The 15,918-nt window shown below is 42.3% G+C and overlaps 1 protein-coding gene across 4 annotated transcripts in view; it reads right to left on the reverse strand.

Annotated features, from left to right (window-relative positions):
- LOC125462192 (janus kinase and microtubule-interacting protein 1-like) overlaps positions 1 to 15,918 on the reverse strand; it is a 334,030-nt gene that overhangs the window by 207,476 nt on the left and 110,636 nt on the right. For all 4 annotated transcript variants that reach the window (XM_059638150.1, XM_059638124.1, XM_059638093.1 and 1 more), the window contains one exon: positions 7,104 to 7,201. The gene's annotated coding sequence lies outside the window, so the exon portion shown is untranslated. The remainder of the gene's footprint in view (positions 1 to 7,103; positions 7,202 to 15,918) is intronic.

Consider the following 15,918-nt stretch of genomic DNA (forward strand, 5'->3'; position numbering starts at 1 on the left):
GGGGTAAGGGGCTGGGACACGGGAGCGCTCAGGCCCTAAATCATTGAACTTGATATTGAGACTGGAAGGCTGCCGGATCCCCAAGCAGGAGATGAGGTGTTGTTCTTCTAGCTTGCATTGAGCTTCGCTGGAACACTGCAGCAAGCCTGAGACAGATGTTGGCCAGGAAACAGGGTGGCGTATGAAAGTGGCAGGCAACAGGTAGTTCAGGGTCTTTTTTTGCAAGCAGAATGTAGATGTTCTGTAAAGTGGTCACCCAGTCTACGCTTCGTTCCCCAATGTAGAGGTGACCACATTGTGAGCAGTGAATGCAGTAGACTAGATTCTGGGAAGTGCAGGTGAAGTGTTGCTTCACCTGCAAGGCATGTTTGGGTCCTTGGATACTGGAGAGGGAGGAGGTAAATGGACAAAAGTTACACCAAAGGCAGTTGCAGGGGAAGGTACCATGAGGCTGTTGGGGGATGCTGGGAGTGAAGACAGAGCAGCCCAGGGTGTCCTGCAGAAGGTGGACAAGGTGGGGGTGGGGTGGAAATGTGTCTGGTGGTGGCATTTCACTGGAGGTGGCGGACATGCTGTCTGATGATCTTCTGGATGTGGATGCTGGTGGGATGGAGGACAAGGGGATCCCTATCGCTGTTGCGGAAGGGAACAGAAGGGGTGAGGGTGGAAGTTCAGGAGATGGGCGAGACCCATTTGAGGGCCCTGTCAACAATGGTGCTGGGGAATCCTCGGTTGAGGAAGAAGGTAGATGCTTCAGTGGCTCCCTTGTCAAAGCTGGCCTCATCTGAACATATACAACAGAGATGGAGGAGCTGAGAGAATTGGATGGAGTCTTTACAGGAGGCAGGGAGTGAGGATGCACAGTCCAGGTAGCTGTAGAAGTCAGTGGGATTGGACCGGGGAGAAAAGACTGACTCAAGGTAGGAAGAGATGAGTTCTGTAGGGCAGGAGCAGGCTGAAACAATGGACAATCCTGTTTGTGGATTTTCAGAAGGCGGTAGAAGCGAGCTGTGCAGGGCTGAGGGTTTATCAGCTTGGAGGCAGTGAGCAAGGAGATTACCAGACAAAACGAAGTTAGTGAGTGACTTAGTTGATACAGTAGCATGATGTTCCATGCGGGGCTCATGGTCCGGGGGGAAGATAGGAGGAGGTATCTGAGAGTTGGCGCTCAGCCTCTGCAATGTAGAGATCAGTATGCCAGACTACAACAGCTCCACCCTTATCAGTAGGCTTCGTATCAAAGTCAGGGTTAGATCTGAGCGCACAGAGTGCAGTCAGTTCAGAAGGTGATTGGTTGGATTGGTTTGGGGGGGGTGGGGGCAGAGGCAACCAATGCCACGTCGACAGTTCTCAATGAACAGATTTAGTGCAGGTAAAAGGTCAGAGGGGGAGGGGTCCAAGTGGAGGGACAGTGTTAAATCTGGGTGAAAGGGACTGAGAGACTGGGAGAGGACTCTTGTCCAAAACTGTTCAGCACCAGACAGCAGAAGGTTAGGAGGGATGATGAAGACTTGACAGGAGGTCGGGCTGGGGGAGGGAATGGAGTCAGAGAAAAGGGGATAACAGGATGGTTAGAAGGGCCATGGATATCTCCGAGTTGTTACATCTTGTGGGCCTGTTTCAATTTTATTTGCATTACTAAACTGTATGCAACATTTAACTTGGCACAGAACAATATTCTCAAGGAGGACCAAAAATTTCGCTGCGCATCATTGGTTTTGTTCGCTTTTGCATCCTTTTGTGCAAAAGCTCCAATCAGCAGGAAAGACCAATCAATAATGTTTTTGAAGTGTTAGTGACCCCCATAAATTATTTATTGCATCAAGATTGGATATCTTTCAAAGCTGAAAAAGTTTCCATCTTTTAAAATGCATGAATTACATGGCGGTTTGGACAAGGGAATTGATGATGTCAGTGATAACGGGAACTGCAGATGCTGGAGAATACAAGATAACAAAGTGTGGAGCTGGATGAACACAGCAGGCCAAGCAGCATCTCAGGAGCATAAAAGCTGACGTTTCAGGCCTAGACCCTTCATCAGAGGATGATGAACGGTCTAGGCCCGAAACGTCGGCTTTTGTGCTCCTGAGATGCTGCTTGGCCTGCTGTGTTCATCCAGCTCCACACCTTGTTATCTTGTTTAATTGATAATGTCAGTCTGGTTTCAAGGGAGATTGTGATTCAATTGTATTGAATCCCTATCTATCCAGTAAATGTTATTTCTACAATCTTATAGTGGTAGCAATAACACATAACTACTTTATGCTTGTCTCTAGTCATTCCATTAGTAGCAGAAGTGGGTGCAAACTTAGGAAGTCAGCACAACATTTAAAATCCTTTTACATATCAACATATTTCCAAACAGCAGTTTGCAGTAAACCAACAATAAGTTCAGTCAGATCTGGATATCTCCTATATTAATCATCATTCTACTGTCTTCGAGGTTGTGAAAGGATTAAAGTGTGGAGTAATGGAAAGATAAAAGCTTGAAGAAAGGGGCAGATCATTTTCTGTTGTCCTAAATTGCTTCAATTAAAGCAACATGCAGCTTTAATGTACATCACAGTAGAATGACTGGCTCATTAACTTCTGTTTGTGCCATAATAGGACACCAATAACCAATATAGGACAACTAATTAATCACACAGGAAAATCCATAAACTCAGAGGTGTGGAATCTCACTTCGGTAGGGAGCCTATTGTACGACAAATCTTGTACCAACGTATTTTGAGGCTGTGTCGTAGATACACTAAAGAACAGTCTCACAATTCGTAGGATTGTTGAAACTGGGGATGCCAGAGCACATGATGTGTACTTCTGATTCTGTTGAATATGCAGCTTGCTCAGTGCATGTCTCTACTAAAAATACACTCCTCGAGCATAGCCTCATGAGCCAGAACTGCATCGGGAAATTGTGGGTTAGGTCCACACTATTCTCCAACCATGAATTTTAATAATGGAAAACCGGGCACACAGCATCCTAAAATATCTGTTATTCATTCCCAATAGCCAAGATTCTGCACTGGGAGTGAGCATCTGGAAAATCACTCCTTAGTAGTGTAGGAATTTTATGTGGGACTACGGACTGTTCTCAATATTGTTTAGAGTGTATGCTTACATAACAACGCCAAAGTTCGGACTGGTGATTGGGCTAAATTCACATTGATTTCTAAACACCTTTTAACATACTACATTCTCATACTCGGTGCTTCGACAATAATTTCTGATTTCTTTAGATATTCCAAGCCTTTGTGGCATAATAATCCTTTGGCGTTTTCAATCCATCATGTATTTTAGAGAAGGAAGAAAAATGACTTGTCGTGCTCAATGGGAAAATCTTTCATAGAAAATGACATGAAACTGACTCTCGGTAAGTCCAAGGGTGGAATATTAGATACATCCAACTAAATAGTACATTCTGTAGATTAGAATAATATAGGGCAGCTTTGTGATTAATTTTGCAATATTAGTTGCCTGACTTAAGATGCCAGCATTCTGCTTCAGTTTCCACTCAAATTGCTTTGCAGTAATTCCCACTTGTTGCAATAGATAAGCAGAGATGCAGATTGGGAATTTTATCAGAGAGAGAGAGGAAGAAAGATGAAAAAAGAAGTGCATATTAGTGTACACAGTTACAGGCTAAAATCAGATAGTATGGAGCATAATGTCAGATAAATAATTTAGAATACATCTGAGATTACAATGTATTTGTTTTAACAAATTTATAAAAGGGTTTAGAAGCAATATATTTATAAAAGCATATGGTAGGATTTTGTGTCTTTCTTCCAATTATAACATGCCTCTCCTGCCTTTGTTAATTTTTTTTCTGATCTTGATCTCATTCAACTTTGTCGATATCACAGATTATAATGAACCTTCAATAAATCAGGGAGGACAGACCTTGTATCTGCTTATTTTCAAATTTCTGAGAGTTGACATGTTAACTACACTGTCTACTCAATTTTGGTGCATGTCTATTGATTATTTACTCTCATTCAAGAGCATATTTTTCTTTCATTACAACACAAGACATTGGAACAGGTGTCTAGCAGTGCATACACTGACTAAACCATTGTAAACAGCTCCATCGCAACAAGTCAGAGCACCAGAAGAAAAACAGACAAGGGCAGCGTTCTGGAGGCTGAAGGGTGACCTTAGAAGTTTATTAAAACATGAGGGGCATGGATAGGGTAAACAGGCAAGGTTTTTTTTCCCCAGGGGTCAGCGAGTCCAAAACTAGAGGGCACAGGTTTAAGGTGAAAGGGAAAAATTTGAAAAGGGACCGAAGGGGCAACTTCTTCACACAGAGGGTGAGTGCGTGTATGGGAAGAGCTGCCAGAGGAAGTGGTGAAGGCCGGTACAGTTATAACATTTAGAAGGCATCTGGATGCGTATATGAAGAGGAAGGGTTTAGAGGGATATGGGTAAAATGCTAGCAAATGGGGCTAGATTTATTTATGATAGCTAGTCGGCATGGATGAGTTGAACTGAAGGGTCTGTTTCCGTGTGGTACATCCCTATGACTCTGTTGGAGATCACAGTGCATGAACTGATATATCATTTCCTGTGCAAATACAAATACACCATAAATAGAGATGGATCACCATTCCAACTTCACCATTTCTCACAGAAGAGGAGTTCAGTGAGGCCCACTTGCTTGAACCAAAATGTACTCAAGGAAGGTACTTTACCTTTTGCTTCTTCATTTAAAAATGTCAATTTTTAACCTTCCAGTGCATTAACATCCAACTGAGAATGTGACTGAGCGGATTATCAGTCCCTGACTCTACCACACCAGAAAGCAAAGCCAGCCAAATATGGAAATGACTGGTACTGCTCCAGAACAAGTAAACACCTTAAAATGGGAGTCCATTTCGGACTATCATCAGTCATTTCCAAGTTTTTTCTGATGTTTCCTTCAAGAGGCTTGAGCACAAGCCAGACAGTAAAGTTGCAAAATACCGTGGGCAATCCTTTTCATAATGGAGCTGAGGCAAATTATTTCTTGAATACATTTAAGCACTCTAACCCAAAGTTAAAACATACATTAAAAATGCACCTAGAAATGGAAACATACTGCAGATTTCCCTTTAAAATCTCTAACTTCTTCTATCACGTGCCTCAAACAAAGGTGACAAACTTATCTCTGTTGCACCTTGCCTGACATCTCTTTCCATCAACTCCATTGTGCTATGTAACTACATTGTGAGAATACACTCATTGACTGACATATTAAAAAGTAAAAGAAATATTTCAATGCTGAGCGTGACTAGTTGCTTTTCCTCTGTTTTCACTTGTTACAAATTAGTAATTCACTATACCATGAACTATTAAGGGTCTGAATTTCTGTCATGGTCATAAGTCTGACTTTAACAAAAAAAAAGTGAAACTTTAAGACCCACATGGAAATTTGGCATAAATTACTGTGGATGCTAAGATTTATGATGCGAGGGAGGTTTGGAATTCCTAGGGTATCCTGCCCTGAAAAAATGCCTCTTTAAATTCCTGCAGAGGATGACATGAGCCCTGTTGAGACTGCTTGGAAGACTCTGCACCTGTTTCAGTCAAAGTTAATCTCTGCAAGTGGGTATTTCAGAAAAGAATGTCCACCTAGGTGCAATAAAAAAGGCCCTTCAAAAACGTCCCAAAGACTCCCCAGGCATTTAGATTTGTTTTAGTGCTATAGCAAATCTATAAATATTTAGATAATGTATAAGTACTTGCAGGAACAGGTTATTTAAAATACGGCTATGAATTGGTTATTGAGATAAAGTAAGCAAATAATTTGCCACCATACCAGGCTACGAGTTCCTATGTCTGCAGGCAGAGGCAACTGCAATTTATTTTTCTGCATCCTTGCAGCTTGCAATTGCTTCCTGCACTGTTGATGGGTCATAGAATCATAGAACCTAACAGTGTGGAAGCTGGCTATTCAGCCCATCAAGTCCACACCGACCCTCCAAACAGCATTCCACCCAGACTCCGACCCCTATCCTATCCCTGCATTTCCCGTGGTTAATCCACCTAGCGTGCATATCCTTGGGCACTATGAGTGCAATTTAGCATGGCCAATCCACCATTCCCTGCACATCTTTGGACTGTGGGAGGAAACCAGCATACCCAGTGGAAACCCACGCAGACACGGGGAGAATGTGCAAACTCCACACAGACAGTTACCCAAGGCTGGAAGCAAACTTAGGTCCCTGGTGCTGTGAGGTACTACAGTGCTAACCACTGAGCCACTATACCACATCAAATGCTGACCTGCCTGGCCACACTGACATCCCACGAGAGTACAAAAATTGGAGGAATTCCAACAACACGAGCAAAATGGAGCTGGATATGAATGCAGCACATTACAGCACCAAGGCGAAGCCAGAGCACAGTAAATTCTGCCCTGTCAATTCTGATACATTCAAAACCTACAATCCGTGGCTAAAGCTTCTCATCAGAAAGCAAAAGAACAAAATAACTGACTCCCATCAACCATAAGGGACAAAATGGTGTATTTGCTACAAAAAGCAACAATAATTCCTTGAAATAACAAGAATTGCAGATGCTGGAGTCAGAGATAACAAAGCGTGGAGCTGGAGGAACACAGCAGGCCAGACTTATGAAGGGTCCTGACCCGAAGCGTCAGCTTACCTGCTCCTCCAGCTCCACACCGCGTTATCAGTAATTCTTTGAATGTCTTTCACCTGAAGATTAGAAAGTTAGAAAAATGGACTGTCTCACTGGAATGCCACTAGGTTCAATAATGGGAGCTGAATAAAGATAAGTCATAACAGACCATTGGTGTGAGAGAGAGAGAGAGAGAGAGAGAGAGAGAGAGAGAGAGAGAGAGAAAAAGAGAGAGAGACATGGACACAGAAAGAATGACTTACTCCCAAGTTGTCCCATGTGAAACTGACAGGGGTTTCCCTACCAATGTTCCAAACAGCAAGCAACCCCTTCAACTCCACAACCCAAAACTGCTGTCAACCTCAATCCTATACAGACCTGCTTGATCCAGAGAAAATTCACAATAAGCCTTGGTTAAGGTTTATTTGACTCCAATGATTTAGAGCAGAGAGCAATGGCAGTATTGCTTTCCCCTCACTTACCAAAAGCAAACTTCTTCCATGGAATTTCCTTGGCCAATACAGTTCTAAGAGTTACTTCTTTTTTCTCTTCCCCAACAAGTTCTTCTAGAAATCCATTTCTAAAGCAAGTTGAAAATATTGTATCATTAGTTATTTGACTAATAATCATAACTGGAAAAAGAAAACACAGCTTTTAAACAGTAATAAATATGATGATAAACCTCGGTGACAAGCAAATATGGTAACTTAAAAGATCAGGAAAAAAACCTCAGAATGAGAAAATGCAACTTATGAAACCCATTTCATTCGGAACCCAAACTGCAATGACTTGTTGATGCACAGACTTGCCATTTCTTATTGGTGAAAACAAATTGAGCAATAACAGTAGCCTACCTAACAAAATGAGTATTTGCAGTAGCCTATTTAGATTTTCTACTGCTATCAGGCCAGACAGAAAAATCTGGGTGACAGATTTCTCTTTCACTAAGTGATGTTAGTCACCAACTTGAAGATTTTCAGTCCTGGGTGCACAGAGTCATACAACATGGAAACAGATCCTTTGACCCAACTTGTCCAAACTGACTGAACATCCCAATTTGACCGGGTCCCATTTGCCAGCATTTGGTCCAGGTCCCTCAAAACATTTTTTATTCATGTAACTGTCCAAATATCTTTTAAATGTTGCAACTGTACCTGCCTCCACCATTTTCTCTGGCAGCTTGTTCCATACATGAACCACCCTCTGTTTGAAAACATTACTCCTCAGATCCTCTTTAAATCTTTTCCCTCTCACCTTAATCCTATACCCTCACATTTTGGACTACCCCACCCTAGGAAAAAGACTTTGGCTGTTCAATCTATCCATGCCTCTCATGATTTTATCATTCTAATGCTCCAGAGAAAAAAGCCTCAGTCTATTTAGCCTCTCCCTATAATTCAAACCCCTTGGTCTCAGCAACATCGTTGCAAATCTTTTGCACACCCTCTCAGGTTTAACAACATCCTTCCTACTACTGTCTGATATTTTAACCCCTTCTAATGAATTCTCTCTGTCACTACCGATATTTCAATGCCAAGGACTTCGGTTTGTGTGTGGCATGAGCTTTCTGAGGAAGTGGTGGATATTTGGACAATTACAATGTTAAAAAGGCACTTGAATAAGTACATGAATAGGAAAGGTTTAGACGGATGTGGGCCAGGAACAGGCATGTGGAACTTGCTTAGTTTGGGATTGTGTTCAGCATGGACTGGTTCGACTGAAGGGTCTGTTTCCTTGTTGTCTGACTCTATGACTGCTGGCAGCGTTGTCCAACGATAAGATGAGGAGTGCTGGATTAAAACTTATGACTTGGGTTTGTAAGGTTTGACAGCCTCCTGTTTTTCTGGTCACTCTCAAACACAAATCCTTAATTTTAAATGCTTTATGGCTGACCACTTTTGACATATAATTTGCCTCAAAATACACAACAGCGCTTACTTATATCCTTATGGTGCTTCTAACACTTACTTCTCTGAGGGACTTTCGATCATTGCAGTATGTTAAAACAAAGTATTCACAGAACCATCTGAAGCTGATAGGAGGTCAGAAACACAATTTGTTCATGCAAACATTTTCTCTGTTCCATTTCTCGCTGAGCAAGCATTGTGGGTTCCTGCTCGTTTTCAGATTTTCCATTTTCTGAAATGAGATTAGCCACTCAAGGCCACTGACCCTTGAGTCAAGGTACACCGCTTAACTCCAATAATGGGTGTCAGTTAATAGTTAGTGGGCGGCACGGTGCCAGGGACCCGGGTTCGATTCCAGCCTCGGGCAACTATCTGTGTGGAGTTTGTACATTCTCCCAGTGTCTGCGTGGCGTTTCTCCGGGTGCTCCGGTTTCCTACCACGGTCCAAAGATGTGCAGGCTAGGTGGATCGGCCATGCTAAATTGCCCATAGTGTTCAGGGGTGTGCGTGTTATAGGGGGATGGGTCTGGGTGGGATGGTCCAAGGGGTGGTGTGGACTTGTTGGGCCGAAGGGCCTGTTTCCACACCGTAAGGAATCTAATACTTTTGTGGGACCGATAAAATAATGAATTTGTGGTCAGTGGGCGTGTGCTCGACCATCTACACAGTTACCAATTCACATGCTGTGAAGACAGGTCATTCTTAATAATGGAAAAGTTGTACTATTCAATCGCTCATTCATTTTACACTCACAATGTCATCCAAAAGAAAGCACTAGGTTGTATAACGGGCAGCCAATCTGCTACTGCCAGCTTTTCACCCGCAGCAAACCAGTCTTATTTAACTGTTACCCAACCAATGAAGAATTTTTTCCACCTATCCAAATAGAAAGTATAGCACAGACTTCCTTCACTAATGATAAAGTAAACTGAAAGCTACTCCACAGTTCTTGAGCACTTTTAAACTTCAGACTGCATTGGATGATAGCTACATGCAAGCAGTCGCACTGCACTTACATTGCACTGTCAGTGATGTGAGTAAATAGCAATGTATAGTGCATGCCAACTGCCATTCTGGATCTGAGGGTGCAAGATATGCATTGTTTAAAGGGCAACCCAGATAAAGAGCTTACAAAAATCTCAAATATTTTTGGTCCCTCACACCTGACAAATATAATCTGGCCTCAGCTGCCCTCAATTTTTACCTACCATGCAGGACTTGCCCAATATTGTGCCAACGGTAAGGAGCTGAACTGCCCATCTGCTACATCTCACTGATCACATGCAAATGAAACACACATATGATGAAACAGTAGAGCATATATTAAGGTCATTTGGGCCTTTCAGTCTGTTCTAGCTCTTTCAAAGACAAAGCCAGTTAATCACACACAACTGTTCTTTCAAACATTCCAGTATTAATCTAACTGTGTGTTAAAGCTTACAATTAAATCATAGAACTCCTACAGTGTGGAAACAGGCCACTAGGCCTAACAAGTCCACACAAACTCTCCAAACAGCATCCCACCCGGACTCACACCCCCTGCCCTAGAGAGTCTGGCATTCCCCGTGTCTAATCCACCTAACGTACACATCCCTGGATACTATGGCCTATTTAACATGGTCAATCCACTTAATCTGCACATGTTTGGACTGTGGGAGGAAACCCACACAGACACAAGGACAATGTCCAAACTCCACACAGACAGTTGCCCAAGGCTGGAAGTGAACCTGGGTCGCAGGTGCTGTGAGGCAACTGTAGTAACCGCTGAGCCACCATATACACCATCTTATAAGGCTAATATATTCTAGGTCCTAACTACTCATTGCATAAAAATTTTTTATCTCAACTCCACCTCTGGTTCTTTCACCAATCATGCCAATTATGTGCTGCCTGGTATTCACACTTCAACCACTGGAAACAATTTTCCTTTATCTGTTCTGTCATAATTGCAAAACCTTTATCAAATCCTTCCTTCGCCTTCCTACATGTGGAAAACAATCCCAGCTTCTCCAGTCTATCCTCAGAAATGTAACTTAAAACATGAGTCAGCAGTTCTCATACTGCCTGAACACTTAACTCTGGCCAATTGAATCTGGTCAATCCATTTTATTATTCTTGGAATTGCAAGAAACCAAGTTTTATTCAAATTGTCCAATTCTATTCACACTGTCCACGATTAATGCTGACAGCATTGATAGTTTTGCCACTTTCACTGCTAAATCCCTCCACCCTCTCCACTATGTCATAGCCCTTTATCTTGTAACCAAATACAACATGCTTTCCATCCAACCATTCAGTTTTAATAGTATATTTGTAAATGGCTCGGTATTGGCCAGAGACAAGGCACCAGGTCCTGTGTACTTCAGCTGGAAATTCTCATTGGCAAACTTCACACCAACGATTCATCCATTTCATACTTCCAATTACTTACTGCCAACAAGCCAACTTTTACCTTTATTAACATTCAAGTAAAGGAGCACTGTGCATTATCATTCACATTCCACCTCTTGTCCAATTCATTATACTCTCACAACTGACACCAAATTCAGAGAAAAACTATTAATTCAACATTGGCTTTTTTCCTTACTGATGTTCAGGAGAGAATCTTGCTCACGTAACGCAACAAAATAAAATTAGTTTCACTATAAATAACATCAACAGTAACTTTGAGAAAAAAAAACAATTTTCTTTGACCAAAAAAGCCTGAGCTTCCCCTAAACATTTCACTGGTACATGCAATAAACGCTCGCTAATTATTAGATGATGCCTTTCCCAACCAAGTCAAAGCAAATATCATAACAATAGAAACAAAAAATAAGAAGGGTTAATCTTTCAACAATTCAATAGCAACACTGGTCATATCCTAACAAGATATTTAACTTATTTAAAACACTGTACATGATGACATACGAGCATTTGTCACTTTGCTGTTTACAACAAAACATTCTTGAGAAGGAAGTGTATTCCTGCATAACGTATAACATGTGAGGCTTATCAGTTCGCCACACATTATGAGGTTACACATTTTTCTTTCGCTTTGAGCTTGACGATAGGTCGATACTGTAATCTTTGTGAAAACAACTGTCTATTGCCTGATCATTTTGTACTACAACCACAATCTGTTGCTGTAGTTGGCCCTGCGTTTCTCACAGATGTTCACTGTCCACTCACTGAGCAGTAACTATTTTCAGGAGGCTGTTACCCGCCAGGCCAGTAGTAATGTTCACACCAAATCCTATTTTTGAGAAGGGAGAAGGTTGTAGTAGGGGCGCAGCAGCTAAGTCAGGCAAGCAAATGGCTCACAGCATGTTTTTGGAATGACTTGTGAGATTGTTATAACAGTTCAGTCTGTTGTCCAGAATTTCGCCAAGGTATAAATTGCCCTTCTACAAAACCCAACCAACATCTTCCTACAATCATTAAAACAAACCAAGTCTCTGAGAAAGGTCTTTTTTAAAATTGTTTTAGGTCTTCTTTCTCATGAAGAAGTGAAAGAAAAAATGTTATATAAATATAAGGCTTTTAATGCCTTTAGAATATTTACAAGTATTTTTGAAAAGCAGTGCTAATTATTAAGTAAACTAAAATATTTCATTCTGGTGGGAATCAAATAAATATTTATTATTTTTACCCAAAATGCTTTTTTTAATGAGATACTCTCATTACTGACAGAATATTGCAGCTTCTAATTAGTATATTCCTACCCAAAATGACTCAGAGCTGCATGGTGTGGCCCTGGGTGGGGCCATTTGGTGTCCAATGCTAAAATTAAATAAATACTTGAACTTATGTAGCATCTTTCATGGCCAAAGCACTTGACAATCAACTGAGTCTTCCTGATGCCTACTGTATCATATGCATAGATAACCATAATATTTAACTGAGATTTGAAATCTCAAAGGCCAAATTTAAAAAAACTACATGGTAAAATTTAATGCTTGAAGGCCATTACTGAAACAAAAAGAAATTAACAGCAATATTGTCAAAACATCACTTCAAAGGCAATCATACTCCAAACTATAGAAGAGTTAACCCCAGAAAGCCCCCTATATTTTGACATACCTCTCCAAGGATTACCAACAGCCTGCAGTCACTGTCATCTTCCACCTGGTTCATGTTGTCTTGTTTTGCCAAGTTGTAATATCAGTGACAATTGAAAGACATATTTATTCATTTTTAGAGAATACGCAAACCACCCAGTGAGATCCATTCCAGCAATTTTGTCTCCTGGCCTCACCAGAACCATCTTCTAGCGTTGGTACAGTGCTATGGAATATGGTTGTTGACCAGAGGTAATATTATTTCTGGTATTCTGTTGGTAGCTCACAAAAAATATACAAACTTCTCCTCTCTGCTGACCACGCCAGCCACCACCTTGCGTCTCAGTGAGATTTCTCTCTCCTTCTCTGTCCAAAATCTCTGGGACAGAAAGTCTGTCCACAGCTGCTCCAGCATTTGTTCTCAGGTGTGAATATTTTGCACCTCGCATTCAACCCTCAACCCGAACCTCTGTTCAACCAAGTGACAAGGCTCTTCATCAGTCAGAAATATGAGCAGATCACAGAGCTCTCTTCAAATTAAAGAGATGGTTTAAAACATATAAATCCTATGAAACCCCACATTGTAAAACAGATGTTTTTTTAAGTATCCAGTTTGTGTGTGGCAAGCTCACACAAACATTAATATTATAATGAGCAAATCATCTGTTTTTAGTAATGGTGATTGAGACATAAATATCCATCAGGATGCTGCAGATAATTTCTCTTTTCTTACGCTTTATTTATTGGCAGTTGGAGAGAGAGAAAACCTGATCAGCCTTTTGTGTGACTGAAGAACACATTATTCTGGCAGAACTGAGACATCAAAAGAAACCAAATGGGCTCGTGCCCCCCTCTCACTCCACCCAACAGGTAAACCTTCAATCCCTTAAGGTTGTAAAGTACCTAGACAGAAGTTTTCACAGTGATTCACTGGAGCATGGCAACATACCAAGGAGAGACAATGAGCACGCGAGCAGGATGCTGTGTTAAAATGACTGGTTACGGGGATCTCGGGGTCATGCTTGTGCATGGAGTGGAGGCATTCCATAAAGTGTTCGCCCAGCCTGCGTCTGGCTTCTCCACTGTACAGCAGACCACAATCGGATGCATTGAATGCAACAGATCAGGCTGGAGGAAGTACAGGTGAAACACTGCTTCACCTGGAAAGACAGCTTAGGCCCTTGGATGGTGAACAGGGAGAAGGGTGACGGGGCAGGTATTGCATCTTGTGGTCACATGGAAAGGTGCCGTGGGAAGGGAGGATGGTGTTGGTGATTGAGCAACAGACAAGCGTGTCTCAAAGGGAACAGTCCCTGCAAAATGTAGCACCATCTAAACAGATACAATATAGGTGAAGGAACTGGGAGAATGGGATCGTGTCCTTACAGGACATGGGTGTGAACAGAGGCAGTGAAGGGAGCTATGGAAGTCAGTAGCTTTGTAGTGGATGGCAGTGGGCAGGTTATTGTAGCTGGTAGCTCAGGTTGAAATTGACGGGTACATGTTGTGGGTATCACGGAGATGTGGCTGCAACGGGATCAGAGCTGGGAACCAAATATCCAAGGATACACATCCTATCAAAAGGACAGACCGATGGGGAGAGGAGGTGGGGTTGCCTTGTTAGTAAGAAATGCAATTAAAATCAATAGCAAGTAGTGATGTAGAGTCAGAAAACAGAATCTCTGTTGGTAGAGTTGAGGAACCACAAAGGAAAAAGACCCTGATGGCAGGTGTGTACAGACCTCCTGGCAGTGTCATGATGTGGGAAGAAATAGAAAATAGAAATAGAAAAGGCATATAAAGAAATGCACAACTGCAAACTTTGTTTTAACTGATACCTCATCAACCGGCACTCTTGATAAACTGGTAAAAATGACCTACCACGGTGTCCAAGTTTTGATGCTGTAAACAGGGTATAACAGTGATGTGCACACCACCTGCATTCCATTTCTCCTACTTACTGTGTGTTTTTATATTGATTTTGGAAGGTGCGTTGATACTTTCACATGGATTTTTTTAAGAAATGTTGATATCTGAAAGCTTTGCTTGGTTGGGGTTTACTGCAAAATGTGGACCTCTTGACTATCTGGAATATTTGATCAACTAGCAGACTTCTGCTCCCATAGGCGCTGGTTAATAAAATGTTTGCTGTATCCGAATAATAATGGGAACTTCAATATGAAGTCGGACTGGGAAAATCAGGTTGTTAGTGGGTCCCAAGAAAAGTAATTTGTGGAGACTTTGAGAGATTTTTTTGGTGCAGAAGTGGTAGAGCCCACAACTGCGCAGGCAATTCTCGATTTAGCAATGTGTAATGAGGCAGATAGGATTTGATTTGATTTATTTATTTGTTGTCACATGTATTTTGTTACAAAATAGTTGTATAGTGTTGCCAGTCTCTGGAACCATCTTAAAACACAGAAAAATAAACCCAAACCCAGACTATAAAAAGGCAGAAAAATAAAGAAATTTTAAAAAAGTGTTCAAATTTACAGTCCTTCTTGATAAGAGCTCTGCCATGGGCCATGGGGCTGGTGGCCAGGCATGAAGCCCCCTTTGCCGCATTGCTGCCACTGGAACGAAACTCGGTGTCATCTTGCTTCCACTGATGCCCTCGCTGGACATCGCCAACGCCGATGCCACTGCTGCCGCTGGGAACCACACCAGCCCAAATTCAACTCCGCCACCACCATGAGTCCACTTCGGCCCCACTCGCCGATGCAGCCGGGTCTATACTGGGCCCAAACCTGCTTCTGCAAATGCCTCCTCGAAATCTGGGCGGGATGCAGATGCTGCTGGGATCCCAAACCCACCCCCACCCCCACCTCAGCAGCCCACTGGTCAGCACTATGGCTGTCTCGTCTATGCAGAAGCCGCCGGGAACCCAAACTCCCCACCAAAAGCCTGCCCTGGGCCTACTCACTGACCGCCATGAATCCTCGCTGGGCCCACTCGCGGCTGCTAATGCTGATGCTTCAAAAAGAGGTAGGAAAAATAAAATTTCAAAAAATAAAAACCAAGCGAAGAGGTAAAAATAGAATCAAAAAGCGGGTAGAGTGGAGAAGCTCCTGGCTCAGAAGAGCTTAAGTTTAAGGGGTCCTCGGGACCAGTGACCATCATATGGTATAATTCACCCTGCAGTTTGACAGGGATGTATGGCCAAATGAGGGCCGACTGGGGATGGCCATCCCCAGTCGGCCCTCATTTGGCCATTTAACTCACTAGTTTGACTAGTGAGTAGATTGAACCAACATCAACAGCACAGGAAACGATTCCCATTTTGGCTGAAGTAGGTTCAGGCCCAGCCTCCATGGGTTTTGTTTAAAACTCACGGCAATTTACCATGGTGC

This window comes from Stegostoma tigrinum, chromosome 1, assembly GCF_030684315.1.
Source record: "Stegostoma tigrinum isolate sSteTig4 chromosome 1, sSteTig4.hap1, whole genome shotgun sequence".
Lineage (NCBI taxonomy): Eukaryota > Metazoa > Chordata > Chondrichthyes > Orectolobiformes > Stegostomatidae > Stegostoma > Stegostoma tigrinum.